Consider the following 14,454-nt stretch of genomic DNA (forward strand, 5'->3'; position numbering starts at 1 on the left):
TTCTTTTTCCCAGGGGAGAGTTACTTAAAGGGAAGAGCCCAGAAAACTTGAGCTGATGAGAAAGGAAGGTTATCAACAGCTCAAGTTTTCTGGATTCTTCCTTCCCTTCAAATAACTCTCCCCTGGCGAGGGCGGGGTGGGGTGTGGCGTGGGGAAACAACTCCAGAATAGGCACTGGAATCTCCACCACTTATATGTTAATACATACCTTTTAAGATGAGCATTCACAAAATGAATTTTGTAACCCACTATTTCTCATAACTTATTAATGATGTTTCTTTATAAAAAACATTCTGCAGTCATGTGGGTTTGAGAGGCAATAGATTTAAACTTGATTTCTTTTAACCACAGGGTATTTAGATTCATTATTAATTTCTCAGAGGGAGTAGACTACAGTTTCCAAAATTTATTTTCATAGAGTGTGGTGTTCTGAAAAAGGCAATTTAGAAAATCTGCCCTACAACAAAAGGAAGATTCAAGGACAAGTCTGACTTTTAGCTCCTCACCATGTGTGAGCCAATCTCCAGTGTTGAAAGAGGATCTGAGGGAAGAAGTGGCAGCTTGTTCCCCAGCTGAGATGCATTTGCTAGCTTTGGCCACTGTCCAGGACAAAGATGGATGTTTAAAAGTGATTTTTAAACTACAGAAAATTAGAATCAGTTCAATAATTTGTTTAGCATCTTAATAAGATTTAAATACAGAGCCAGATATCTGTTCCTTTAAACCACAAGAGCATGTCTGAGTGCTTGGAAGTATTCCCTGACATTCTAGTGACTTTCTAAAGAAAATTCTAGTAAAATGAGAAAAGGACATGCAATGACCAAAAGTTCAGGGAGAGAGCTTGATATTTGAAACCGTTAGATTTGCCAGTATTAATGACCATCAGTTGGTAATAAGGAATATGAATTTCATTTTCTAAAGCAACTTTTTCATCAATTAAGTGATTAAGAACATGCCAAAAACATATATTAATTTACTTTTGTATTTCCTTCAGACTAACCAGAACCAGATACAGAGAACAAAAGTATCAGTAGGAAGAACAGCACAGAAATCTATGTATTCAGCACTTTCACCAGCTTTTATTTTAGATGCTGGGGATTCAGTGGTAACAAAATAAGACCATGCCTCCTGTGAAGCTTATAGTATTGAATTTAAGAAATAAAAATATTGTATGTTTCCAAGTAGTTCATTTATTCATCAAACATTAAGAAATTAAATGATTTTCTGTGTGTGTCAAATGTGGTACAAGATATTGTGAACATGGCAAGGAGACAAAAATCCTGTCATGGAGGAGTCCACAAAATAGTGCAGGAAGCTAGTTAAGAAAACAGTTAATTACCAAAGGATGTTTCCTCTTACCTAAACCTGTTCCAGCCGCGTTTTTCTGCTACTCAGTATTTTGGCACTCCATTCAACCATCTGCCCAAGCTAACTAGCTTGGGATCCTTGACCACTTTCTTTTTCTTATAACCTACATCCAAACCATTAGTAGATACTGTTGTCCTTCCATCAAAAAAACTTTTTTTTTAAAAGGCCACCCCTTTTCACAATGTCAATTACTGTCAAGATGGTCTAAACCATCACTATCTTTTGTAGTAGTTTCCTAAGTGGTCTAGCAGCTTCCAATCTTTTGGCCCCAGCATCTGTTTTCAGCAGGGTATCCAGAGTGGTTGTAAGATATTATTTATCTGTTTCACCTCTTCTTTTAGTTTGTTTCAAAGCATTTATAGTTGTTCCCAATGGCACAGAGGTAAAGAATCCACCACCAATGCAGATGTAAGAGACACAGTTTCGATCCCTTGTTCAGGAAGATCCCTGGAGTAGGAAATGGCAATCCACTCCAGGATTCTTGCCTGGAGAACTCCACGGACAGAGGAGCCTGGCAGGCTACAGTCCACGAGGTTGCAAAGAATCAGACATGACTGGAGCGACTGATCATACACACAAAGCTTTTACAACAACCTGCAATGTTTTATACACTCATTTGTTTATTTGTATATTGTCTGTCTCCTTCCTCTTGAATTTTAAGAGGAGTGACACTGTTTTTAATATGCAAATACCCATTTCATTTATTCTGTTTAATAAGTTATATAGTATGAGAAATATTTGTACAGTGTCAGTAAGCAATAGTGGTATCATAGATGACAGTTTGGTCAGTTTGCTGTGGTTTCATATGGTGAAAAAATCAGGGAAGATTTTGCAAAGGAATTGAAGCTTGTTCAACACATCACCCTCTGACTTTTACCTCTACTCCCTCTGTTCTAGATCAACAATAACCTCCTATTTGATAAAGTATTTCCTCATCACTTTTCCTAAGCAGCTTCTTCCTTAAGACATCATTCTTGGTTTGTTGTTCATGCATTTAATAAAAAGGTATTCAGTGCCCCCTGTATCCAGGCCATAAAGAATGTAATCATACATGAGGTAAACATGCAGGCCATTAGAATGCAGTAAGCTGAAGGCCATGAGAAGGAAGTAAGGAGGGTTGTGAAACTTTGAGCCTTATTTTATTTTCCCCTCATCTACATTCTACTGTTTGCTTAAAGTCCTATATTTTCCCAATATACTTACAGCCCCCATTTTCAGTAAAGGCAGTTTTGATGTGGGTAGATTTTGAGTTTCCAATGTAACCACAACATACATCCTTACTTGACTCAGTCCACTTCAGTGATCTCTTTGTTGTTGTTGTCCAGTCGCCAAGTTATGTCCTACTCTTTGCAACCCCATGGGCTGCAGCACACCAGGCTTCCCTGTCCCTCACCATCTCCCAGAACTTGCCCAAACTCATGTCCATTGAATTGGTGATGCCATCCAACCATCTCATCCTCTGCTGCCCTCTCCTTCTGCCTTCAATCTTTCCCAGCATCAGGGTCTTTTCCAATGAGTTGAGTGTTGACATCAGGTGGCCTCTATTGAAGACCAGAAACCTTTAAATTCTATTATCTGATTCTTAGAGGTGAAGTTGGAACCATTTTGCTTCACTAACCATTTGTGTGGTATGATGACCACACTGAAAACTCTCAACAATACCAATGGTTGCAAACAAATACCAGAAGGGCAAGGCAGGTAATGCAAATGAGTGAAACAAACTGGCTAGGATATGCATAAGAAGTACATGGTTGGGACTGCAATGAGCTGGAGAACATTTGCTCAATGACCACAGATACAGGAACTGCCATGGCCACATGAGCAAGGTAAGTGGGTTTAGGGGGTGAAGAAAAAACCTTGTTTCTCCCTCCTCTAACTGGAGTGACCTTCTGGCCTTTCTCCCTGATCTCATGCATTGCTACCTAGAGATAACTGATCAAGTTTGTTAAATTTTGTGGAGGAGCTGAACTTTGAAGCTCAGCCTCTTTCTTGCCTTTTCTCTCTGGCCCTTGCCTATGTGAGAAGGGGCAGGTTTTAGTCTGCTCCTCCATGTGGCAAAGTATTAATGAATCAGGTCCCCTTTTGGAAAGGTCTGTAGTTAGTCCACTGCTATCTGGGACTAGGTAAATAAGCCTGAGTTTTTCTGGGGTTTGGCATCAAGTAGCTCATTGTTTCTTCTCACCTAACCCACATCTTTCATCTTAGAGTTTGTGAGCACTAAATGAGATATTTTGACCTTTGCCTTGCCTGCTTTAATCTTTTGTTCTCTCATTTTTCAATTTATTCATAAACTTGAGTGAGAAAAACAAGAGGTGGAATTTATTGGGCCCCACAAATCACATTGTCGGTGTTGCTTGATTTTATAACTTTCACAGAGAAATCAAAGTTCAATTTTTTTTTTTTTGTATGAAAACTCCTCATTCCAAATGTTGATAAAGAACTAATATATTTTAAAAATTTTGGATGCCAAGGAAATAGTAGGTCTACGGGCCAATTTTCAACAGATGCCAGCAGCCTTCAGCCATATTTTAAACCCTGTGGTTTAGGGTCAGGACAAGTATCTAGATTTCCATACCAGTTCCTTCTGATAAATCTAGTTCTCTTGTGGAGTGTGGAATTTAAATACCTGATCTACCCAGTCATCCCTCTCTAGCACCTTCTCTTGGAGGTTGGAATTTATTCTCCTCACCCTCCTTTTCCTCCCAGCTATTTAATACAAACTGTAGCTCTCCTTCTGTCCACCCAGAGCACCCACCAGCCTCCAGAATTACTGCTCTTTGGAGATCTCTGTAAGATCTACAAGCTCTCATCTCTTGGATCAATGGACATCAAAGATTTATATAATTTGGCATCACCACTCTTTTCCTGTAGGAGGGGAATGTCTAGTTAACCCATGTTCCTCTCCATTTCCAGATTATTCCTCTCTCCCAATCTACCTCTTATTGAGATCCCCAAATGCAAGGAATTAACATGGACCCTGTAAAATTTGAGTAAATTCTATTTCTTGCTTTCTCTCTCTTTCCTACTTGGTATGTGGCCATTGATAGGATTTTTTGTCTTCTGTCTTTTATCAAACAGGAATCACTGATATAAGATATTCTAACTTTCTTGTTCCCATTTCGTGTGGCCCATTCTTTCTTCTTCTTACTTTCTTTCAAGTCACTGGCTCCACTGACAATTTCTTTCTCTGGATCCTCATTCAGCCAGTCTGATCGAAGTCCCCAGGAATTTGCAATCTGAATTACTTTGGTTTAATTGTAGGCTATTTTCCAAAGCTTAGACAGGTCAATATGACAACATCTCAGCCTCCCCTGGGACCACCCATTTTGTCTTCGACCCAGCTTCTTTGACTTTTTTCCAGCCATCTGTTTTACTTGGGCAAAGAAAGTAAGTTTTAGTGTCTACATGTTTTTTCTTTCATCTATATTTTTGACACCTTTAGTTCATCCAGAGTTAACTCCAGAAAGGAAACATTTGCCATCCCGCTGCAGCTGCTCAGTCCTGGAAGAGGAAGCGGAGGGTCTGGTTTCTCTTGCTATTGGCCTGCTCTCCCTTATTCTGACCATAGCTATTCCACCATCCTTGAACTCTAGCCTGCCTGACACCTGGATGCACTGATTTGTTCCTGGGAATGAGAATAAGAGCTTCTGAGCTCAACTCTTGTCAATTCATTTCTCAATGTGTCAGAGTTCTGAAACCCAGTATATGGTCCAAAGCTCAGAGTCCAAAGGCTGGGATTCCACCAGTCATCATAGAAACCATGACATCAAGTTGGACCTCAATTTCCCCATCTGTACAGTGAGAGAACTGCTCTGTAGCAGAGATCCTGAATTCAAATGTCTTTCAATATACACAGAAAAGGAAAGCAGAAACTGCTTAATAGGGGAACCGGACAACTGGGCATGGCAGGGGTTTAAAACTGAGAAGACATGTCCTACCTAAAGATATTTGCTGGCTCAGCTAAATCTGCCTGCAAGTTCCTTGGTTGAGCACTGATGTGGACTGATAATTAGTGAGCATAATACCTTGAGCTCTGACATTCTGTAAACCCCCACTCCTGTGTTATAAGTGCTTCCTCTTGAATGATTTTCCTTAAGTAATATTTAAAATAGAATATTAGATATAATATGATGGGAAATGGGATAAAATTTTATAAGTCTTACTAGCCAGTCCTTTACTCCTAGATGAAGACAGTATTTCGGGTTGAGGCTGATTTAGCAGTATGGAGCAATCACTGGAATGGAAGTGGATGTATAAAAACATTACAGAAAGTGTATAACAAAACTTTCCATAGCCTGAGAATATAGACATTCTCAAAACACTGCTAATATGGAGGTGGAATTTGGAGAAGGCTGGATAAAATGTGCAGTGATGAATATGACTTCGGGGAAGATGAATATCAGCATCTCCTATACCTTAATCTTTTCCATTATTAGAAGCTCCCTAGTGGTTTGGAATGAACTTAGCTGGCCTGGCCTGGCCATAAAGGTCGAAAGAAGCATAAGGAATCTTAGCTCTATACTTTGTCTCAAGTGTTAGTCACTTAGTCTTGTCTGACTCTTTGCAACCCCTTGGACTGTAGCCTGCCAGACTCCTCTGTCCATAGAATTCTCTAGGCAAGAATACTGGAGTGGGTAACCATTCCCTTCTCCAGGAGATCTTCCTGACCTAGGGATCAAACCCAGGTCTCCTGCATTGCAAAGAGATTCTTTACCATCTGAGTCACTACATGGGTACAAAGGTTTTGTTAGAGGACCAGTCATAACACAACATGCTGAGGTTGTAGCTGTAATGACATGGAAGCAAGCTTGGTGGGCTGTGGCTAAGGAGGTATGTATGTATGAATAAATAATAGTATCTGTAAAACCCCAAACTCAAGAATTGTATGAGTAGTGCAGGAGTCTACACCAATGATGTTACCACAGTTGTTTGTAGGATTGTGCTGGACAGTCTTCAATAGCAACACATAATGGCTTCAAGCAGCAACAGCAGTAGTGGCCCGGTCTCACTCCCCAAGTCTCTTGTTACCTTGTACTTGGAAGGACAGCTAATCAATCTTCATTTTAAGACACGTAAGTCTTAGATATTCTTGGAAAATTCAGATTAAAGAATGTCTTCAGAGAGGGGAAAAAGAGGGGAGTTTGGGGCCATAAGCAAAAGTTTCAAAACTGATATGCGTTGTGCCAATTTTCTATTGCCACACAATTTTGTGTAATAAATAGTCATGGCATTTCAGTAGCATTCAGTAATAAGCATCCTCACAGACTTATAAGCTCACTAGAGTTCCACTGATCTAAGTTGAGCTCCAATATGTCACACTGCTTCTCTTTGCAAATTGCTGGGTCAGATGCAGTAACTCTCTTCTACACGCCTCTCATCCTTCTTGGACTGTCAGGCTAGCCATGGCATGTTCTTACAATGGTGTGGTAGAGGTGCCAGACAGAATATTCAAACTCACAAGTACAGTTTAAGCCCTTGCTTGTGTCATGTTCTCTAACATCCCATTAGCTAAAGAAGTTACATGGCTGAGCTCAAAGTGAAGGGGCATGAAAGTATATCCTTCCAATGGAGGAATAAAAAGTTATATGGCAAAGGCATGAAGAATCAAGGCCAATAATTGAATGTACAACAGATGTGGACATATTTTGTATCCTGAGTTGAGGAAAAGGGTTTATCAGATAATTATATATTTGGATGAGCTTCAAGGATTTATATGTTGCTTGTAAAATAAAACACATTGCTTTTTGCTGTAGTGATGTGAGGTTGACAAATGTATAAAAGATCCTATGTGAGATGTGTGTTTATGTGCATATGCACACACATGCTTATATCAATTGTAAGTTGAATTCTATGGCATATGTTCTAACCAGGTTAATCATCAAAGATCCATGCTTTCCCTTTAGTATTTAGAACTATTGCTAAGAAGTGGCTGTACACCTAGGGACTTGAGTTTTTCTAATCTTTGTTACTCTAGGTGATTCCAAGTGACTAGTTCTTATCAATGAAAGGGAATAGAAAACAGGATAATCAAAAGCACAAGTTCAGGCCAGGTTAATTGAGAAGTAGAGATCCATTTTCCACCTGCTCTTCCCCACTTTCTGAGTGAATGCAGAACATTCTGAACCTCTATCTAACAACTAATTCTCCAGACAAAACAAAAGTAGGTCTTTGACTATTGTGGAAGACTACTATTGTTTCTGCCCACCGGGAACACTGACATACGGTTAATAAGATGAAAAAATGAGCCTCCACTATGTTTCTGTTATACCACTAAATTGGGGCAATAATTTCTTATACAACTAAAAAAGCCATATGGAAATGTGGACTAGCCTCTTCTCACAGTAAAGAATTTATAGAGAATAATAAAATAATCAAAGAAAACACTTACTGCACATCTACCATATGCATGGCTCACAGCTAATACATTAAATATTGAATGTTTCAGACCTGTGACACGGTCTCATGAGTTACAAAACTGGAGGAGAAAGAGAAGCTGATTCTTCCATCATTTGCTGCCCTGAGCTGTGCAAATGATAGGTGAATAAAATGTAGTAAAAGTTTTCTACTTTGACATGGTGAGACATACATAAAACCCATAGAGACATGTATAAAGTCAGTAACAGAATATATTTAGGACCCTTGCAACAGAAGAGAATACAAAAGTATAGAATCTGTGAATGAATTTAAATAAAGGAGCTATTCAGTTATCTCATGTGCAGTTCAAATGTAAACATATACTATAAAATTTAAGTAGCTTTGAGGGTTGGGTCACTAGATCCTGAGACATTATCTTAGGGAACTCATACTTATTTGAGACACCTCAGCCCTAGGCAACAGACAGGGATGAAGATACTGAAGACAGAAGGTTGTGGATTATTGGGCCGTTGAGGCAAGTGTTAGGAGTGGAGCAGATATTTGCAGAAGAGGAGGGATAGTGTAGCCAGATATGTAGGAAGGAACTCTGCTAAAACTACACGTCTAGCAAGAAAAGATCTATTTCTATTTTTGGAATAAAAAAGCTATTTATTTATTTTTGGCTGCACTGGGTCTTTGTTGCTGCATATGTGTATTCTCTAGCTGCAGCGAGCTAGATTGGAGGATCCTTTCAAGTAGTGGTGCTTGGGCTTCTCACTGAGGCAGCTTCCCTTGTTGCAGAGTACCAGCTCTAGGGCATGCAGGCTTCAGTAGCTGCAGTTCGTGGGTCCTAGAGCACAAGTTCAGTAGTTGTGGAGCATGGGTTTAGTCAACCTGAGGCATGGGGCATGTGGGATCTTCTCGGACCAGGAATCAAACTAGTGTCCACTGCAATGCAAGGCGGATACTTAGCCACTAGACCACCAGGGAAGTCCAGAGAGCAGATCTTAATGGATTTGTGTGTGTGTGCTTATCTGTTGTTCCCACACTTTCCTGACTTGTCCAAAAGTATACTTCAAGGAGAATTTGCATTTTTATAGGAGGAATGCAAAAAGAAAGCAAAGTTATCTTTTTTTAACCAAAATAGACAGATGGCAAGCACTAAGCGAAGTTGATGGACCCTGCAAACACATATGAAAGACACACACATGCACACACATATACAGCCTTCCCTGGTGGCTCAACCGGTAAAGAATCTGCCTGCAATGCAGAAGACCCTGGTTTGATTCCTGGATTGGGAAGATCCCCAGGAGAAGGGATAGACTACCCACTCTGAGCATTCTTGGGCTTCCTGGTGGCTCAGATGGTAAAGAATTTGCCTGCAATGCAGGAGGCCTAGGGTTGATCCTTTCATATATATACATAGATATGTGTGTGTGTATATAAATATATGAAGTGCAAGTGTTAGTTGGTAAGCATAGCATAGCACATATATACATGCACACACAAATAATGTGTATATATTTATATACACACATATAAACGTGTATATATATTATATATATACATATATATATACATGAAGTGAAAGTGTTAGTTGTTCAGTTGTATCTGACTTTTTGCGACCCCATGAACTATAGTCTGCCAGGTTCCTCTGTCCATGGGATTCTCCAGGTAAGAATGCTAGAGTGGATTGCCATGCCCTTCTCCAAGGGATCTTCCTGACCCAGGGATCGAACCCAGATCTCTCACATTGCAGGCGGATTCTTTACTCTCTGAGCCCAGGGAAGCCCATATATGTATATAATATGTGTACACAGGCAGGATCAGAGAAGGTCTTTCTCAGCCTGAGGCTTTGGACTCAAACAGGAAAGTACTCGGTGTGTTACTTCATATAAATATTTTTCCAAGAACAGAATGGAAGAAGTATCGCTGTTTATTCTGTTGGTAGCAACTTCAAGCTGAGATTGCCAGAGGGAGAGCTGGGGATTATCTTCTGTTTTCAACCAAACAGTTATTCCAGGCATTCTGATGTGAACCATTGCTTTATGCTCTTTCTTTCCAGAAGAAAACCAGACAATTTGTAAATTAATGAACTGTTTCCCCACTAAAGCTGATCCAGAGGTTTGCTTGTCCCAAGTTCCCAGGACGCAGATGGTTTTATCATTTTGCTTTACGAATAGGAAATGAGCCAACTTCACAGAGAGGGATGACATCATTCTAAAATGTAGCAGAGGGCAATATAACAATGTAATAAAGGGCATTCTCCTTTCTCCTGGTCATGCCTTTGGCTTTGGAAACTCTTTTGGAACCTTCAACAGAATATGAGGTTGACTGTGTCAGAGAGGTCCACTTCTCTAGCAGAAGTTTGAATTTTAAAGCAAGTAGCCCAACCCATTTTGTAAGAATTTGAAGAGGTTTCCTTGGAAGAGAAAGCAGGTTCACTGAATGCTAAAATTGTTGCTGTTGTTAAGTCGCTAAGCCATGTCCAATTCTTTTGAATCCCATGGACTGCAGGCTCCTCTGTCCATAGGATTTCCCAGGCAAGAATACTGGAGTGCATTGCCATTTCCTTCTCCAGGTGATCTTCCTGACCCAGGGATCAAATCCATGTCTCCTGCATTCGCAGTTGGATTCTTTACCACTGAGTCACTTGGGAAACAAGTTCACTGAATGCTAAAATAAAACATGTGATGTCCCTTGCTGGGAGAATTTTCCCTCACACATAAATGGCATAGACCATTTAGTCCCTTAACACATATGTAACGGATATGATAGGGAGTAGCAATAACCAACAGTTCTTCATTTTAAAAAAATTTTCTTCATTCCTTGTCTTAGTTTCCTATGGCCATTATAGCTATTGACACTAAGCTTAAAACACAAAAAATTTATTATTTTACATCCTGAAGGTTAGAAGTCCTAAATGGGTCTCAGTCCTGTTCACAAAAGCAGGCTGGATTTGGCCTGTGGGTCATAGTTTACTAACCTGATATACTGATAAACTGGTAGACATTGTCATTGTCTTCCCTGTGCACAGATTGGAGACTCAGTAAATATTGTTTTGTTTAAATGATTTAAGATCTCTCCTTTAGAATATGGGGCTTCCCTCGTGGCTCAGACAGTAAAGAATCTGCCTGCAATTGGGAAGGATCCCCTGGAGGAGAGCATGGCAGCCCACACCAATATTCTTGCCTGGAGAATCCCCTAGACAGAGGAGCCCGGATGGCTACATACCTGTAGTTCTGTACAACATCTCTTGGGAGACAATTTCACAAGTACTCTTAAAATTGGAACAAGCTATTGGACTTCTAGGAATTAGTGGTACAGCTGTATTCTGTTGAGTCTCATTGCTGTAATAGCACAAAGTTGGAAATCACCTTCATTTCTTTCAGAAAGAGATTACTTAAATATTACTTACTGCTTTAATCAAGATGTTAAAACAGCATCTATATGATTTGGGGGGGTGTTAAAGAGGATATTGTATATATATTTCTGTGAACATTAAAATTCCTGTAAAGCTATCCAATACATGGTTCAAACTTATTTTCTTTGGGTTATGACTGGTGATCAGGAATAAGCAATACTTTTACTTCATTTTATATTTTTTGATACTTTATCCCCTGTGTCCATGTATCATTTACTACCTGTAAACAAAAAAATAGATACATTTCTGTATGGCAAAATTCTGTTTTTTGTTTGATTGTACCCAGTCAGAATCCTGTAATGTATACTTATCTCTACTGGTCATATAACTTCTCAGTTTCAATAATTCTACAACTGTGGCTGTACATTTAGACAACATGAAAATTCATGCTAATCTATTCATTGCAAATTATTATAATTAAAAATGGATAAAAACTTCAATGTCCCAGAATAGCAGAATGGTAAATAACCTCCTTAATGAGAACATCATATTTGAAGTTGCACAGTGAAAAGCTTATATTATGGGAAATACTTATTAGTGAAAAAAATATACAAAATTATACATACAGTATTATCACGACCATATTAAAGTAAAATATACCCAGAAAAAGAACCATAGAAATATATAGTGATATACTTAATGTATACTTTTGAGGCATAAAAGCAGAAATGTTTTTATCCAGAAATGTATCATTTTGTGATATGTTTCTTCTTACCCCTTTCACTTTGCTTCTCCTTTCCCTAATGAGCAGTCTATCTCTAGTATAACTTACACAAATTGCAAAGTGCAGGTCAATGACTATATTTACGATAAATGAAAGAAAAAAGTCTTATTATATTTTATCTCATCGATCCATGACTATAAGGAAGCAGAGCATCTTAGTCTGAAAGAAAAAGAGTTCATTATGTTACAGTAGCAAATAGCATCATTTTAAAAAAAAATTTCTTTTAAGAAGAAATGCTAAAAAAGACAACCTCTTTAACAAGTGGTGCTGGGAAAACTGGTCAACCACTTGTAAAAGAATGAAACTAGAACACTTTCTAACACCATACACAAAAATAAACTCAAAATGGATTAAAGATCTAAATGTAAGACCAGAAACTATAAAACTCCTAGAGGAGAACATAGGCAAAACACTCTCTGACATAAATCTCAGCAGGATCCTCTATGACCCACCTCCCAGAATATTGGAAATAAAAGCAAAACTAAACAAATGGGACCTAATGAAACTTAAAAGCTTTTGCACTACAAAGGAAACTATAAGTAAGGTGAAAAGACAGCCCTCAGATTGGGAGAAAATAATAGCAAATGAAGAAACAGACAAAGGATTAATCTCAAAAATATACAAGCAACTCCTGAAGCTCAATTCCAGAAAAATAAATGACCCAATCAAAAAATGGGCCAAAGAACTAAACAGACATTTCTCCAAAGAAGACATACAGATGGCTAACAAACACACGAAAAGATGCTCAACATCACTCATTATTAGAGAAATGCAAATCAAAACCACAATGAGATACCATTACACGCCAGTCAGGATGGCTGCTATCCAAAAGTCTACAAGCAATAAATGCTGGAGAGGGTGTGGAGAAAAGGGAACCCTCTTACACTGTTGGTGGGAATGCAAACTAGTACAGCCACTATGGAAAACAGTGTGGAGATTTCTTAAAAAACTGGAAATAGAACTGCCATATGACCCAGCAATACCACTACTGGGCATACACACCAAGGAAACCAGATCTGAAAGAGACACGTGCACCCCAATGTTCATCGCAGCACTGTTTATAATAGCCAGGACATGGAAGCAGCCTAGATGCCCATCCGCAGATGAATGGATAAGGAAGCTGTGGTACATATACACCATGGAATATTACTCAGCCGTTAAAAAGAATTCATTTGAATCAGTTCTAATGAGATGGACGAAACTGGAGCCCATTATACAGAGTGAAGTAAGCCAGAAAGATAAAGAACATTACAGCATACTAACACATATATACGGAATTTAGAAAGATGGTAACGATAACCCTATATGCAAAACAGAAAAAGAGACACAAAAGTACAGAACAGACTTTTGAACTCCGTGGGAGAAGGTGAGGGTGGGATGTTTCAAAAGAACAGCATGTATATTATCTATGGTGAATCAGATCACTAGCCCAGGTGGGAGGCATGAGATGAGTGCTCGGGCCTGGTGCACTGGGAGGACCCAGAGGAGTCGGGTGGAGAGGGAGGTGGGAGGGGGGATCGGGATGGGGAATACGAGTAACTCAATGGCTGATTCATGTCAATGTATGACAAAACCCACTGAAATGTTGTGAAGTAATTGGCCTCCAACTAATAAAATAAAATTAAAAAAAAAAAAAAAAAAGAAGAAGAAATGCTCACAGTCATTTCCTTTCATTTTCTACAACAGCACATTCTTTTGTGGAGCTTGTAAAACTGGACATGTTTCACTTTCTCCAAAGTGCATTTAAGACTTCCCAACTGCAAAGGAAGTAGTTACTTGGTTTTCAAGTGTGAGATTCAAGATTCTTTGGAAAAAATCCTGATGCTTGAAAAGACTGAAGGCAAAAGAACAGGGCAGCAAAGAATGAGATGGTTAGATAATACCACTGACTTAATGGACTTGAATTTGAGCAAACTTCAGGAGATAGTGAAGGATGAGGAAGCCTGGTATGCTGCAGTCCATGGGGTGGCAAAAAGTTGGACTTAGCGACTAACAACAACAGCAAAATTCAAGAGCTTGATATCTGAGACAAAAGTAGCCCAAACTTGGCTCATTGTTTGTTTTTGTAAATAAAGTTTTATTGGGTCAGTGTCTGCTCATTTGTTTATATTTTGTCCAACAAAAGCAGAGACAAGTAGCTGTAAGATAGATTTCATGGACAACAAAACTGAAAACATTTACTCCTTGCCCTTAACAGGAAATGTTTTACCCACTCCTGTTGAAGAGATTTGATTGAGGAGAGGGGTAGGTGTGATACTAAATAGATTTATAACAAACTAAATTCAATAATATATTGAAACAGAGTGACTCTGAACTCTTCTTTGCTGTATATGATACTTTCAAACTCTTTTGTTTTGTTAGATTTTAGCCGGATATAAAATATTTGGAGTTCAAATTAAAGTCAGGCATATAGTAGCAATGAGAGATGTAAATGGACATCCAATATTAAAGGCTAATTTTTTAAATGGTTAAAAAATGACTTATATAAAATGAAGATGGGTCATAGATTTTAATTAACTCATTAGCAAGATGTTGCAACCTGTTCAAAGATGAATCCAAAGGAAAATATATAAACATCAAGAAT

This window comes from Muntiacus reevesi, chromosome 12, assembly GCF_963930625.1.
Source record: "Muntiacus reevesi chromosome 12, mMunRee1.1, whole genome shotgun sequence".
In the NCBI taxonomy this organism is placed as follows: Eukaryota; Metazoa; Chordata; class Mammalia; order Artiodactyla; family Cervidae; genus Muntiacus; species Muntiacus reevesi.